We start from the raw sequence: 13,223 nt of genomic DNA, 5'->3' as shown, positions 1-13,223 counted from the left end.
TTTCCAAAATCGCCTCCAACACTATACTCAGCAATCTGGATGTAGTCTATCACAGTGCCATCCGTTTTGTCACCAAAGCCCCTTATACTACCAACCACTGCGACCTGTATGCTCTCCATGGCTGGTCCTCACTACATACTCGTCGCCAAACACACTGGCTCCAGGTCTTCTATAAGTCTTTGCTAGGTAAAGCCCCGCCTTATCTCAGCTCACTGGTCACCATAGCAACACCCACCCGTAGTACGCACTCCAGCAGGTATATCTCACTGGTCATCCCCAAAGCCAACACTTCCATTGGCCGCCTTTCCTTTCAGTTCTCTGCTGACAATGACTGGAACGAATTGCAAAAATCACTGAAGCTGGAGTCTTATATCTCCCTCTTTAACTTTAATCATCAGCTGTCAGAGCAGCTTACCGATCACTGTACCTGTACACAGCCAATCTGTAAATAGCACACCCAACTACCTCATCCCAATATTGTTATTTATCCTGAACCTGTTCTCAACTGGCCTACCTGGTTAAATAAAGGTGAAATATTATTTTTTTATATAAATATTTTACAATTGACATCTTTATCTTTCTCAACAACAGTAATTTGTCTTCAACCTCCACATGAGAGCCTGGATTGGTCTGACTGACTCTGTTACTGAGGGGACCTGGAAGTGGGTGGACGACACCCCACTGACCACAGGGTGAGAGATTTTACCATTTTGCCTTGTTATATGGAGAAAAAAAGAAAAAGATACAGTATATTGCTTCCATGTTCATCAATATGTATGTTTCGACTCCTGGATGTCATTCCATGCTAACTATAGATGTATCATAATATTTTTTGATTAAAATGTCATTATATAAAAAATAAATATCATAATTAATTGCCAATTCCTAATAATGGTATGCTTATCTTACAGAGTGTGTCTTTAAAACACAGGAAAAGATGAAAAAACATAGGACTATGTGTATAATTGAGGAGGATGTTTGTACCACAGTGTCTGACTGTCTGGATCTCTGTGTTGTTTAGGGACTGGGGGACAGGACAGCCTGATAATGGTGGTCTGTTCTCTGGGCAGGAGGACTGTGTTGAGATATACTATGGACAAAATGACCCTGTAAAGACATGGAATGATGACAAATGTGGCACAAATCACAACTGGATCTGTGAGAAAGTGGTTTAACAATAACCTACTCTAACAATCTCTCTATTTCCCTCTCTCTCTCTCTCGTAGTTATTATGTTGATGTTTGGATACAGTGCTGAAAGGTTAAGTGATGATTCCACCTAGTGGTTAAAGTGAGAGATGAACTCACCACATGGGTGAAATAGTGGTATTACAGACTTGTCTATGAGATCTTTTAAAATTTGGCTTTACTCGATTCCTCCTCGCATCCTCTCTCCTCTCTTCCTTCTCAAAACACATTGGAGAATACAATCCTAAGGGAGGGACCTTGGACTTTCTCCTTTAGTAGGGTTGAGAAGGAGGAGAGGAGATAGGAGGAGAAGAGATACACACACACACACACACACACACACACACAAACACACACACACACACACACACACACACATGAAAAAAGCAAACGTGTAGGTGACCAATAGCAACACCAAGCACAATGCATCAGTGGACCTGCCTGCTACATATCCACACACTCATCATGGTGTCGATCTGCTGTTGTGTCTCTTCCTGGAGGTTGCTGTCTGCTCTGGTTAATGTGTGAACCACTGGTTAAGGTGTGAAGTCTTCCCTACACATATAACACGGTAAGTTCTCAGACAATTCAAAACAACATGAGCACATTGTTGGAGCTTATTTCTTCCTACTCAGAAAAGAAGAGGCAGGCCTACCTGTTTGACAGACACAATTATGCTATTCATAGATTTGTCGGTATACCAAACCCTCCAATACTGTCACCATTCACTCCTTAAATACCTCTGTGAAGGACTTGGTTTGATTTGGTTAAAGCCAGGGCTGGAATCGAGTGAGGGTATTCCATACCCGTTGTGAAAGGAAAGAGCAGAATACCTATTGTTAGCTTTATATTTAGAAATAAATAAATTAAAAGCATTCCGATTAAATAAAGTGTTCTATAACAATGCTTAACTACGTGCTGCCTTCTGCTTAAAAAAACCTTTAAAATCTGAAAGACGTGACTCTGATGCATAGCGACCGGCCGTGATCGGGAGTCCAATAGGGCGGTGCACAATTGGCTTAGCGTCGTCCGAGTTTGGCCGGTGTAGGCCGTCATTGTAAATAAGAATTTGTTCTTAACTGACTTGCTTATTTAAATAAAGGTTAAATATATATATATATTTTTTAAATAGGCCTATGGAGAGATACACTAAGTATACAAAGCATTAAGAACACCTTCCTAATATTGAATTGCTTTCACAGAATGTCAACAGTGAAGCGGCGACTCCGGGATGCTGGCCTTCTAGGCAGAGTTGTAAAGAACAAGCCACATCAGACTGGCCATTAAAAATAGAAGATTAACATGGGAAAAAGAACACAGACACTGGACAGAGGAACTCTGTCTAGAAGGCCAGCATCCTGGAGTTGCCTCTTCACTATGGATGTTGAGACTGGTGTTTTGTGGGTACTATTTAATGAAGCTGCCAGTTGAGGACTTGTGAGGCGTCTGTTTCTCAAACTACACACTCTATTGTACTTGTCCTCTTGCTCAGTTGTGCACCGGGGCCTCCCACTCCTCTTTCCATTCTGGTTAGAGCCAGTTTGCGCTGTTCTGCAATGAAAGTAGTACACAACGTCCCAACTTTCCATAGAGTGGTCATATTAGTTAGTAGGCTGAACTGTTTAGATGCTACAGATGTTTTTGTGAGAAGACCGATTTTGTCTCCTGTCTGACAAACAGCACTTTCCACTACAGATGCTGAAAGGCGACATAGGCGTAAGTGGTGGATTGAGAGTCTAAGCCACTTGCCCTTTTTTTGGGTAGGCACAAAACTACTTCCACACTTCCATTCATTTTTACCGGTACTGGTTGCCTTCAGACTAGTTCCATGTGTGGGTCGTAGAGCAAAACGGAGAACACCATAGTGTTCGTGAGAGTCTCATCTATCCATATTAGTTTGTAGGCCAACCTGTTCGGATGCTACAGACGTTTCCATGAGAAGACCGTTTTTCGGGATGTGCCATGGTCTGACAAACACAGCTGTACCTCGGACACCTTTCACCACACCTTTCACCGCAGATTTGGAAGGCCACTATAGGCAGATACGGTAGATTGAGAAGCAGCCCATGCAAAAAAAACATATCTCTAGCTTAAACTGATGGATTTTGAAGGGCATTTCTTCATTTTGTTACTTAGATTGATGCTCTGGTGCATCAATAGAATAGATACTACTGACCATGCAGACAGTCAAACTGTGAAGACTCTATATCACTAAACAAGAGAATGCATAAGTGTTGAAGTGGTTTGGTTGCCAGGGGAGGCAGGTGAAGGGAGGACGGCTCCATTGAATGCCTATTGACTATGTTATGGGTTAGGGCCCAGATTGCAGTTCCTATGAGGACAGGGGAAGAATGCAGAGCTGATTTGCGTGCCGTTCGTTGTTTTTCCTTTCTATTGAAAACACTATTGTCCGGTTGAAATATTATTGATTATTTAGAAAACAGACAACCTGAGGATTAGTTATAAACATCGTTTGACATGTTTCGACGAACTTTACCGGTACTATAAGGATGTTTTCGTCTGCATGTTTTGACCGCCCTGGAGCCAGTGGATTACTGAACAAAAGGGAGGGAGGAAGAAGAAGGAAGATACACAGAGACAGAGAGAGAGGGGGAGAGAGGGAGGAAGGGAGGGAGGGAGACTTCTTCACTTGACTGCGTGTGTTTATCTGTGCTGCATATTGATTTCTTAACCAACCGGCAGAGAATCAAGTGTGTATTTGCACCCCATTGGAGGACAGAAATAGGAGGGGAGCCAATCAGGGACAGCAGGGGTGGGGCCCTACCTGCTATGAGAATCAGCTGGTGATGAGTGACACCTGTCGGCCAATTGAAGACAAAACGTCAACTTTGCTCTGTAAGAGTACTGTGGAGCCAGCCAGTCAATCCTTATTTGGCCATATGATTGGTCAGAAGCCATTTTGGACTTTTAGAAGTATTCTATTGAATAACATTTCAGAACATTATTTGTATTATTCCATGTTGCCTTATGTTGTCTTTTTGTGCAAGTAGTAAATGTTTTTACATGATTTTGAATGTTTCAGGGGAAAAATAATATTTTATTCCTTTAGTACAAATTGGTAGTTTCGGGTATCACTATGTGGCTTTATGTGCCACCTGGGAGGAAGTAATTAAGCATAACTTTATTGAACAATTAAACTAAATGACTAAATGTAGTACTGTAATAGTTTAAAACAAAATCCATGATGAATACAGTATTCATGCTCAATGATTTTCTTTATTCATTTTATTCATTACATCCTCTTTAGGGACAATGACTCAATATTAATTTTCTTAATTAGTAATTGGCATTTCACAATTCAGGTTACTCTTGAGTATTTTGGTGCTCTGTAGTATGTTCACAACATCACACCAAAGATTTGGATTATCTTCTTTCTTGAGTATGTCAGTAACTTTGAACTCTTCATAGGGTGGAATCAACACCTTGTCACAGGTGTCGTAGGGTTGAGACCAAGACGCAGCGGGAAAATGTATACTCATCTTCTTTTTATTTGGTGAAGAAGGAAAACACAAATACGTATACAGAAAAACACAAACGAACTGGAGAGTCTTGTCAGGCACACAGCTAAACAAGCACAATCTCCCACTAAAACCCATGAAAAACAAACTCCTAATTATAGGACCCTCAATCAGAGGCAACAATAACCAGCTGCCTCCAATTGAAGGTCCAACCCCGATTAACTACACATAGAAATACAAAAGACTAGATAGAACATAGAAAATATACTAACATAGAACATAGACTAACAAACCCTGGACTAATAAATCAAATACCCCTCTACCTAAACACATACACAAAACACACACTGAACCACATAAATCAAACACCCGCTGCCACGTCCTGACCAAACTACAATAACAAATAACCCCTATACTGGTCAGGACGTGACACACCTCCTCTTCTTTTGTCCCCGTTTTGGGGAAGGACTTCAGGTAAGCGCCAAAACACGTCTTTATCTCAAAGCAGGATTTGTCTCCAAATTCAGAATTGCCCTTGTTAAGAGAGCTGGAGGCAAAGTAGCCAAATCTAATATTTTGGTTAACTTTACCCACAAACTTCATTTTGGTTCTTCTCTAGGTGGTGTGACAAGGTTATTTTTTTTCAGGAGGCGAATGGCGTCAGTCAGGAGGAAATGCAGGGAGTGGAATTGGAAGGAGGTTGTATACTCATATCTATTGGTCCGGACTGCTTGGTTGAACTCGGAGTGTATTGAAGGATGACCTGTTGTGTAAGCACAGATAGCCTTGAAATGATTATGTGAAAGTTTGTCGTCAAAATTGTACTCTGAATTGTCCTTTCGTAATCGTTCCTTCACATTTTCTGCAGAACTTTCTGCCCACTTCCAGGCATTTTTGAAGGGCTCTTTGTTTTCATGTACAAGATATTCCTTCTCCACCTTGTTGTACATTTGTTCAGTGCAGGTGTTATACATGTCGTCAACAGAGTCAGGGACCATGTCTAAGGGTAGGATGGAGTTGAGACCAGGCTGATGGAGATGAACCTTCAGAGAATATGGAGGGAAAAAAAACAGGCAAAAAGTGTAAAACAGAGGAACAGTTTTATATATATTATTATTTAATGTTTTACTGTAGAAGATTCTCAGATTAAAGTAGCAAGTACCCTTATATTCTGCAAGTACCCTTTCATAACTTCAAGGTTCTCATCTCAAAATTGTGTAGTTCAATAGAACAGAAGTTGATGCTGGATAGTGAGCAATGCCGAAAAGCCTTTGTGTTACAGATAGAAAGATCATCTTACCATCTTGGAGTTTACACCCAGAGTCCAATCATGGAAGACACACAGTACAGCAAGGGTTAGGATGATTTCTGTCCTCATGACTTCAACAGCACCTGTAGGAAAACAACGTGTATAGGAGACCATACCAATCATCATAATAATACCAAACATGATACAACATAGCTTTGATGTTTTTCACATTTTAAAACTAATTGCAATAGCACCATATAGGAGCTGATAGTAAACATAAACATACTGGTAATCATTATATTCATTATAAAAGTAGCTTTGATATTATTCACTTCTAAAAATTTATAGGAGATTTTGGAATGCCACCATTTAATAAAGGCTTTATTGTGAAGTAAAACTACTGTCAATCAAGTCTCATCAATAATTGTTTTGTTACTTTTTTCCAATTGACCACAGAATGACAACAGATATTTGTAAACTCTATCGAGAAAGGAAGGAAACCACTCAGGGATTTCAAAATGAGGCCAATGGTGACTTTAGAACAGGTAAAGAGTTTAATGTCTGTGATGGTAGAAAACTGAGCATGGATCAACAACATTGTACACACTCCACAACACTAACCTAATTGACAGATGGAAAAGAAGGAAGCCTGTACAGAATACAATATTGCAAAACATGCGACCTGTTTGCAATAAGACACTAAAGTAAAACTGCAAAAAAAATTGCTAATACATTAATTATATCCTGAATACAAAGCGTTATATAAGGGGAAAAATCCAGCACAACAAATCACTGAATGCTTCTTGTCATATTTTCAAGCATGGTGATGGCTGCATCATGTTATGGGTATAATTGTCATTGACAAGGACTAGGGAGTGTTTGGGGGAATAAAGCTAAGCACAAGACAAATCCTAGAGTAACATCTTGTTCAGTCTGCTTTCCACCAGACACTGAGAGATACATTCACCTTTCAGCAGGAAAATAACCTAGAACAAAAGGCCAAATGTACATTGGAATTGCTTAAAATTTCTTCAGGCTAGGGTCTATTTTTCTCCATTTCCGCCTGTCTGACGTGCCCAAAGTAAACTGTCTGTTGCTCAGACCCTGAAGCCAGGATATGCATATAATTGGCACCATTGGAAAGAAAACACTGAAGTTTGTAGAAATGTAAATATAATGTAGAAGACTATAACTTAATAGATATGGTAGGAGAAAATCCAAAGAAAAACCAACCGGAAATGTATTGTTTATGAGAGCCCATGCTCTTCCATTGGAACGTATATGGAATAAATGTAATCCAGCTCCCAGTATGCAATTCCTTTGGCTTCCACTGGATGTCAGTAGTCTTTGTTCCATGTTTCAGACTTGTTTCTTTCCAAACGAGGAAGAATTATGAGTTTTAGTACTGGGATACAGACTTGGAAATCAGTCTGTGCGCGCTCGACGAAGAGGATGCGCACCTGCTAATATCGTTTTCCTATTGAAATTACTTATTTCCGTACAAAATATTATAGTTCAATTACTTTTTAGGGTACCTGAGGATTAAATTGAAACGTATTTTGACTTGTTTTAACAAAGTTTAGCGGTAGCTTTTTGGATTCCTTTCTCTGCATGTTGAACAAGTGGATTACTCAAATTGATGTCGCCAACTAAACACACTGTTTGGGAGATATAGAAGGAATTTATCTAACAAAACGACACTGCATGTTGTAGCTGGGACCCTTTGGATGACAAATCAGTGGAAGATTTTCAAAAAGTAAGGGAATATTTCATTGCTATTTGCGAATTTATTAAACCTGTGCTGGTGGATAAATAATTTGATGTGGGACGCCATCCTCAAACAATCGCATGGCATGTTTTCGCTGTAAAGCCTATTGTAACTCGGACAGTGCAGTTAGATTAACAAGAATTTAAGCTTTTCACCGATATAAGACACTTGTATGTTCATCATTTTTATGATTATTTAATTGAATTGCGCACCCTCCAGTACCCCCGGAAGTTGTCCCGCTAGCGGGTCCCACCACCGCCGCTCCTGGAACAGCAGCACTATTTCGTCCACCAGCACCTCCTCCCCAGCGACCACAGGAGGACCCCCAGCTCATGCTCCAGTCCCAGCCCTAGCCCTAGAAGAGCACCCCCTAAGAGAGAGGCTGATAGCGAAGGACCTGGGGCACATCCTAACTGCCCTGAAGTATCGGCTATACCGATACAGAAGACTCCCAGTGGTCGCGGCATGCCTCTCCGGGGAGGAATACACGTGCCAGTGGCAGGAGGGGTGAGAAGGAGAGGGCCGAGTCAGAGGAGAAAGAGCATCGGGCAGCCCTCAGAACACAGAGGGCACAGGAGAGGGCACAGCTGCTATGGATAAGACCATTGATGCCATTGCCTCTGCTGGACGCCCTGCTGGAATCCCTCCTGACAGCTACGCAGCTATGCCTCCCAGTGTGCCTCCGCCAGTGCCTCCCAGTGTGCAACACCTGTAGGAGCCGCCGGAGCCTCCAGCTGCAGAAATAGGCCATGTGCCTGCTCTCTCAGCCACACCATTGTCGGCCCCTCAACCCTACCACCACAAACACTAGCTCCTCCAAGCCATTGTCAGCGGTTTCATCCACCACCACGATGCACACTACCCCCCTGTCTGTCACCACCGAAGCGACCTCTTCTGGACCAACTACCTCCTCCATTTCCCCAAGTCACACCACCACATGTTTAAAATGTATATCTCTTTACATATCTACAGTCCATAGCACCAGCCCTCATGGCATGTCCACCTCCTCCTAAACTTCTGCAACTTCCTCCAGAGGTATTGTAAAAAGTAGAAAATAGTTTTCAAGAAAAATGCTCTGTCTAACACTACTTTTTCTCTCTGCAGCACAGAAAGGAAGATAACAGCTCAGCAGCCACCTCTGTCCCACCACCCATGGCTCCACCCTCAGGTACTTCATCATCTGGTTGTTTTTCTCTCTCAGTTGTGTCAATTACTAGTATTGCTGCAGTACTTCTGCATTTGCCAACCATGTTAATAATCAATTTTATGTGTTTAAATTTTTTTTAAATATTAAACAAGACACCACCTGCAGTGCTCACTGCGTACAACGTTATCTGCCTGCAAGTTCCCCGCAGGAATGTGAGTCCGAGGTGCCATGGGTGTGCGGTGACTTCTGACAGCACTGGTTCCACTGCAGGTTTTATTGTTTGTCTGTGACAATATAGGGATGCAGGTCAATATTTAAATGTTTGTTTTGTTTGTTTTCACATGCAATTATTTATTAGGGAAAAAATGAAGTCTAAATTATGTCTAAATATAATATGTATATTTATTCAACCCATCTTGTGTATTTCTTCCTTTACTTTCCAAGTGCATCTCTGCAACAAACTCCAACAGTGTTTTCATTGTGCATGTCAATGCACATTACTGAAATTACAGTTTTATTTTATGTAAATGATTCATACTCATTTATATTTTAGTATTAATCTGTTATCTACTTTCTCAAAACAAAATAAATTAATCTGTAACACATTCTGAGACATTATTTGGTTACAACACTGAAGATGATGTTGGTGAAGAACCCTTTTGAAGACTCCACAGGAGGGTGCACTGGGCTATGCAATGAAAAGTTGATGAGCAATTCATTTTCTTTTAAACCAGTTGGCTAGTCAACAATCTAGTTAAGACTTCGGAAACGAAGTTGGTGTCTCTTTTCTGAACAAAATAAAACGTGTATGTCTTGTAATTGCAAAAAATAGTAAGGTGGCCAATAACTGGGGACCATATGCCGATAATACAGGACATATTTTTTTGCTAAACCGCTTATCGAAAAGTTGAGAGTAGTAGTATTTCCACTGAAATGTCAAACAAGCTAATTGCTAGCCCATTAGCTAACATTTTTACGACACCAACATTCACAAAATATTGATGGCTTGATCACAGGATAACACAGTTGAAGGTAATATATATTCTTAAATGCTGTTGAATATGCCAATAATATGGGGTTCCAAGCTAGTAGTATAGTAGTAGTAGTATGATAGTAGTAGTATAATAGTAGTAGCATACTAGTAGTATAGTAGTAGTAGCAGTAGTAGTAGTATTGTAGTAATAGTAGTATAGTAGTAGTAGTAGTGAGAGTAGTATTACTATAGTAGTAGTGGTATAATAGTTGTAATAGTAGTATAATAGTAGTATCATAATACTAGTATAATAGTAGTAGTAGGTGTATAGTAGTGGTAGAAGTAGTAGTAGTATCGTAGTAATAGTACTATAGCATTAGTAGTATAGTAGTAGTAGTATAGTAGTATAGTAGTAGTATAACAGTAGTATTATAATAGTCATAGTAAAATAGAAGTAGTACAATAGTAGTAGCATAATAGTAGTAGCATAATATATTATAGTATAGGTATGTAAACTCAGCATAAAAAGAAACATCCCTTTTTCAGGACCCTGTCTTCCAAAGATAATTCGTAAAAATCCAAATAACTTCACAGATCCTCATTGTAAAGGGTTTAAACACTGTTTCCCATGCTTGTTCAATGATCCATAAAAAATTAATGGACATGCACCTGTAAAACGGTCGTTAAGACATTAACAGCTTACTAACGGTAGGCAATTAAGGTCACAGTTATGAAAACTTAGGACACTAAAGAGGCCTTTCTATTGACTCTGAAAAACACCAAAAGAAAGATACCCAGGGTCTCTGCTCATCTGCGTGAACGTGCCTTAGGCATGCTGCAAGGAGGCATGAGGACTGCAGATGTGGCCAGGGCAATAAATTGCAATGTCCATACTGTGAGACGCCTAAGACAGTGCTACAGGGAGACAGGATGGACAGCTGATCGTCCTCGCAGTGGCAGACCACGTGTAACAACACCTGCACAGGATTGGTACAGCCAAACATCACACCTGCGGGACAGGTACAACTGCCCAAGTTACACCAGGAACGCACAATCCCTCCATCAGTGCTCAGACTGTCCGCAAAAGGCTGAGAGAGGCTGGACTGAGGGCTTGTAGGCCTGTTGTAAGGCAGGTCCTCACCAGACATCACCAGAAACAACATTGCCTATGTGCACAAACTCACCGTCCCTGGACCAGACAAGACTGGCAAGAAGTGCTCTTCACTGACGAGTCGCAGTTTTGTCTCACCAGGGGTCATGGTCGGATTTGCGTTTATCGTCGAAGGAATGAGTGTTACATTGAGGCCTGTACTCTGGTGCGGGATCGATTTGGAGGTGGAGGGTGCTGTGACACACCGGTCGGGGCGGTGTGTCACAGCATCATCGGACTGAGCTTGTTGTCATTGCAGGCAATCTCAACGCTATGCATTACATGGAAGACGTCATCCTCCCTTATGTGGTACCCTTCCTGCAGGCTCATCCTGACATGACCCTCCAGCATGACATTGCCACCATCCGTACTGCTCGTTCTGTGTGGGATTTCCTGCAAGACAGGAAAGTTAGTGTTCTGCCATGGCCAGCAAAGATTGCGGATCTCTATCCCATTGAGCACGTCTGGGATCTGTTGGATCGGAGGGTGAGGGCTATGGCCATTCCCCCCAGAAATGTCCGGGAACTTGCAGGTGCCTTGGTGGAAGAGTGGGGTAACTCACAGCAAGAACTTGCAAATCTGGTGCAGTCCATGAGGAGGAGATGCACTGCAGTACTTAATGCAGCTGGTGGCCACACCAGATACTGACTGTTACTTTGTTCAGGGACACATTATTCCATTTCTATTAGTCACATGTCTGTGGAACTTGTTCAGTTCATGTCTCAGTTGTTGAATCTTGTTATGTTTCTACAAATATTTACACATGTTAATTTGCTGAAAATAAACGCAGTTGACAGTGAGAGAACGTTTCTTTTTTTGCTGAGTTTGTATAATCTCATGCAAACTTTCGTTTCTGACAGGAAATGTATTTTATAAATTCACAGTGACATGAACATTTGCGATGCTATTGGTTATACATGTTGAATACTAATCAGAGAAGTAGATAATAATAAAGACACAGTAGTATTGTAGTATTAATAATGTATTATCTGTTACCTGTTCTTCTCTGCTGTTTATAACAACCAACTCTCCACCCATTGTTCTGCACTCCTTCCGACCGGCCCCAGGTGTGTTCATCTTGGAGGAGACATAGTAACAGCTGGTGCCAAACTTCCACCATCCAGATAGACAGGGTTTCTCTGAGATAAACACAACAGAACAGCAGGCATTCAACAGTCTACAAAGATTCTACATCTCTTCTATGTACTAAATGAAATGAATGAACTGCACTCACCATAGAACCTAACCCTGGTCTGTAGCTGGTTTCTCTCTTCAGTCATGTTGTTGTAACTGGCCTGCAGCTGGTCTCTCTCGTTAGTCAGAAGGCTGTAACTGGCCTGTAGCTGGTCTCGCTCTGTTGAGTCATGATGACCAATGACTCCATCTGTAAAATGGAAGAGTTAATCAAAAATGTAATTACCACATCATTGATGATTAAGTATTATTAAGTTGGCTACTTAAGTCTCAGTGACAACATACTAAACTTATAGTAGACAGCCAGGCCTTTGATCCCAGCCGATAGGATAACACACAGCAGCCCCAGACACACTGCAGCAACTCCAGAGGGTCTCTTCCACCACTGAAAATGCACTAAATCACAAATTATTAAAGAGAGTAAAGTAATCTTTCGTAATGTGTTTTACTGTATCATCCAGGATTGGGACAAATAAAGCTATAGTAATACAGGGTAATCTCACATGTTTAATGTGTGTAATTTGTGTGTGTGTGTGTGCGTGCATGCAATCTTACCTGAAGCAACAACTCCATCTCTTGGACTGGGTTTGAAGGCTCTTACGTTGGCATAGGATTGGCCATCAATGTCTGTGTTCTTCATTGCATCAGGCTCATCGTCTTCAAATCTATCTGGGATTTCATAGACTCCCTCTGACATCTTAACACACTTGTGCTCAAATACAGTAACTTCTACTTCTATCGTCAACTCTAATATACATCTGTAGCTGTGTCTTCTCCCTGCACTGTCCTGCATCTGTGTGATTTACTGTAGTGACACAATTTTTTTAACTTTCAACCACAGTGAAGGGGAAACTGGTCACCACGTGACTTGCACCAGTCTAAGTTTCTAATCTGAACACGTTTGTTTCCCACAGTGCTCATCAGTTTTAAACATATGATTCAACTGAAGTGATAATATACTACATGATATGACTCTATATCATGCAACATGACGTATATGTGAATTCACAGGGTCTCAATTTTGGATAAATTCACATATACCCTACATATATCCTGACTAGGTTTACCGCACCCCC

General features: G+C 41.1%; 1 pseudogene; it reads right to left on the bottom strand.

Moving 5' to 3' along the window:
- Window positions 1-1,261: 1,261 nt before the first annotated feature.
- On the bottom strand, window positions 1,262-12,403 carry LOC115202013 (ecto-ADP-ribosyltransferase 5-like; annotated as a pseudogene).
- Between the last annotated feature and the right edge of the window lie 820 nt (window positions 12,404-13,223).

This window comes from Salmo trutta, chromosome 11, assembly GCF_901001165.1.
Source record: "Salmo trutta chromosome 11, fSalTru1.1, whole genome shotgun sequence".
NCBI lineage: Eukaryota > Metazoa > Chordata > Actinopteri > Salmoniformes > Salmonidae > Salmo > Salmo trutta.
Note: the sequence above shows the minus strand (reverse complement) of the source record. Positions and strands in the feature narration are given on the sequence as shown.